Here is a 4018-nt window from a genome sequence, read left to right as displayed (position 1 = left end):
GACCGCGAGTCCGCTGCCCTAACCACTGGGCCATTGCGCCTCCACATGAGAAGAACCAACTTACAGAATAACAAGAGCAAATATGGATTATCAAATGAGTTCATATCTCCAGAAGACTAATTCCATGAATTCGTAAGAACCAAAACAAAACTGAGATGTTAGAATTAAAATACTGAACCTTATAAAATTGAGAATATACACAAACACACGCAATTGTAAATGCTAAGTAGCTCTTTGGTGAAGAATGTAACAAAGAACAATTTAGTGATTAAAAGCTAAACAGATCCACAGACATAAGATGATCTGAAAAAAGAAAAAGGAAGGAAAAAGACACTATGACCAGTTAGAGATTCAAACAAGTACAACATGCACACACACAGTAATGATCTTCTAATCATTATCACCAACAAAAGGTGACAGCTTATTGGAAATTTCACAGAAACAATAAGGTAATACAGGAAGATGTCATACCATTCATATCATGACTTAGCATAGCAGTATCATCATCATCAATTGCTACAAGGATGAAGTAGGGGTAGTGGGAGGCACACAAAAAGGGCAAATATGTAATTTATTAAAATCACTTTTTGGAATAAAAGTAACTCTGAAAAATACTTTTTCTATTAAGCACACATTAAAAATTTTATTATTCTACATCTGTAGATTTAATATTAAAGATCAATAGTTGTGTCTTCATTTTGTTTACAACATATTTGTATAATTATGTTCTCGTTTGTCAATCAAGACAAAATCTAGGAATTGCTTGAATCCACAGTCAAACCTGTAGATCACAATCTGGAAGAAAGTTTCGTGTTTTGATAAAGTCATCAATGAGAAACAAGAATGAAGAAGTGGTTGGATTTTATGTCCACAATTGTGATTGATTTCACTGTTGTTTACATTTTTCTTCTAATTACATTTACATTTTATGTACTGAATCAAAAACTTATTTTAAGTTCAGTTTGTCCACCCATACTACAGTATGTGATTCAACTTCAGGAAAAAAAAATAGTTATTAGAAAATTGCCTTTTCTTTTTCTATTTTCAAATGTGAAATTACTTTTGTAAGGGGTGCAAAATTTGATCAAACATTTCCTCAGGGTGCAAAGTATAAAAAAGTTTGGAAATCACTGCACTAAATAGGGGAAATTATATAGACATTGAACTGCTGGACCAGGTTGTGAAAGCTGCCAAAAGAAATATAATACAACTGAATAGGGACAAAATTAACAAAGGTGAAGTGCAGTTTGCTTATGTGCCAGAAGATAGCATCAATACTCACTTCTGAGAGGGGCACCTTCAGATGTACTTACTGTTCATCAAGCTAGAAGAGGCCTCTGAGAGTTTCATGCTCTGTATTCTAATGGTTACTAAGGAAACTAGAGGCAGATAAAAGGTTTGTGTGGGCTCTGGAAGCTATGTACAGAGTGAAGTCAGGAAAGTGAGGGTTAGCATGAATGCAGAAATAAAAGTTAATGTGCAGATAGGGGTCATTTGAATTAATTTCCAGCTGTCTCTGGTTTATTATATTCTTTCTTCTGTGTTAGTTATAACACAGAAGTTTAAGACAGAATATCTGTGAGAACTTCTGTTTACTGATGACCTAGTACTAGTATGAAAGAGAAAAGACTTCAGACTGCACTGGTACAGACTTGTGATGAGTACGAAGGATGAGAGCTGCATGAAGAAGTAATAAGATTTTTTGAAATGGCTGGAACTTGCAGATGAAGGAGAAGTGGAGAAACATGGAAGAAAGCATTGAAAATTGATCTCTGAAGGTCCTCAAAGATGACAAAGAACAGTGACAAGTAGCAATACTGTAAAAGACTGTCTGCCCATGGAAGAATGGTAAAATGGTCAGTAAAATATGTGGTGATCACTCTTTCATCCCTGACAAATAAGTTGAGCCTAGGAAATCCCAGTATCCTAATGGCCAGAGATTTCATGTTGTCAACAATTCTATCTATCTTAGCAAAAAATTGTCACAAAATTTCATCATTGATTACAGGGTCCAGCACAACGTTTGTCAGATTAACACATCAATATCTGAAACACAAGAAATATGAGCTGAAACTATACATAACTATGAAAATTTCCATTCTCCTCCAACAGCAAAAATACGAATTGAATAATAATGTTTTACCAAAAGACTAAACTATTTTAATAGAACTTACCTAAAACATATTTTTAAAGCTAATTGGCAAGACATAATATCAGAATTTGAGCTGTTCTCCCAGCAAGTATCTAGCCACACTGATACAGTAGACTCGTGTAGAATGCTTAAGACATGACGTTCGCATGCAGGCTATATTCCTGCCAAAAAGATTTACGTAGCAGGCCAGAAAAGTAATTGAAAAATACAAGGCACCACTGAGATTGTCTTTTCATAATTCCTAACATTTAGTAATACAGTCATGACCAGATCAAAAGGAGCTTTATTTGAAATTCGAAATTGTGAGACATACAAGACTGTTGCAGTGGAACTGAAAAAAGTAGACAAAAAGAAATGAACTAGTATCTCTTAGCTTTATGTCACCCTCATGTCTCAACTTCAAAATGCTGGTAGGTTACCGTCAAGCCACACTACTGATTGTTATCTGAGAAAGATATAACCAATTATAATCAGCGTGGCATTCAGATATTTCACTCCAGCCAGAAGATATGTTTATCAGTGTGAGGAGAAGGGACAGGACTCATGAAATTTGTAAACTCTTCTAGACATCATGTGTGATTAATATATATTTTGAGCTTATGTAAATTGATACTTGTTATTGGAAAAAACAAACATAATACTGTACCTTAGAATTGGGTTTGTAGTGAAAAGACATAAGGATTGTGAAAGATTGTGTGTTAAAGAGTGCTAGAAAGAGGAGGAGTAGGCAGTATGGAAGTTCTAATGTGCAGGAAGGAGTCACTGATTCCAAAATGTTAATAACTGAGTCTTTTACTACTCAGTTGAGTGGCCACGTTTTCTTTCTTTCTTTTGTTTTTTCGTGTAGATGTTTTCAAGGCAGTTTAACACCTCTTCTCACAGGCATAAATATTTGTTTTTTGTTAAAATTTATTTTATTTTATTTTTTTACTTTTTTGCAAGTTTGAGTTTTCCATCAATGACTCAATTGACCATGTGCTAAAAACACAGACACACTCACACGCACCCCTACCTAAATGTAGTGGTGATGGATCCTTAGACCATTGATTTCAACAATGAACATCCATCTGTTCATTCAAATGAATACAAGCTCATTGTATTAACATACTAGCAGTATAACCTGACCTTGTCCTGGTGTGACTTATTACGCCATCTATGATAAGTCTTGCTAGGTGAAAATCAACTAAAAAAGAAAGCCTTACAACGAAAAAACCCTTATGATGTAAATATGTTCATAATTTAAAAGATGATGAAATTAATAGGGAAAGTCTGAAGGCTGTTTTGCGTAACATTATTAAGCGTATGTAAATTTCATCCATCTAATTGGCTATAGAAATGCTTGTGCAAAACAACTTTGTGCGCTGCCCTGATTATACATAGCAGGGTAATTCCTTTTCGCAGGAGGTAGGATGGCAATTTCTGATGAAGTAATTACTGGCGATCTGTTGCTACACAGTTCTGCCAGAATTCTATCAGATTGGGCAGCAGATGTTGATGCACCATTTTGCATTATGTTCAAAGTAGCTTCTGGAATGTGGTGAATTGCTGCAGTCTGATGCTGTCTTTTTAAACCGGTTGCTTTCTTTCCCCAGCAAGCTCTCTTCTTTGGAGGCATAATCTATGGATATATTAAACAGAACAACAAAAGTTATAATAGATGGCAGGGTCGGTAGTTTTCACATTTCTGTAATTTTTCAGATTACCCAACCCTAACACTAACCCTAACCCTGACCCTAAAATCGTAACACTGACCCTAATCCTAACCGTAACCCTAAATCCTAACCTTAACCGTAACCCCAACCCTAACACCCTAGTGAAAATCGTGGTATATTTACAAACATTGACGGTATAACTACAGAGTTGTAC

This window comes from Octopus bimaculoides, chromosome Z, assembly GCF_046866305.1.
Source record: "Octopus bimaculoides isolate indiv1 chromosome Z, ASM4686630v1, whole genome shotgun sequence".
NCBI classification, from domain to species: domain Eukaryota; kingdom Metazoa; phylum Mollusca; class Cephalopoda; order Octopoda; family Octopodidae; genus Octopus; species Octopus bimaculoides.
This window is presented reverse-complemented; position numbering follows the sequence as displayed.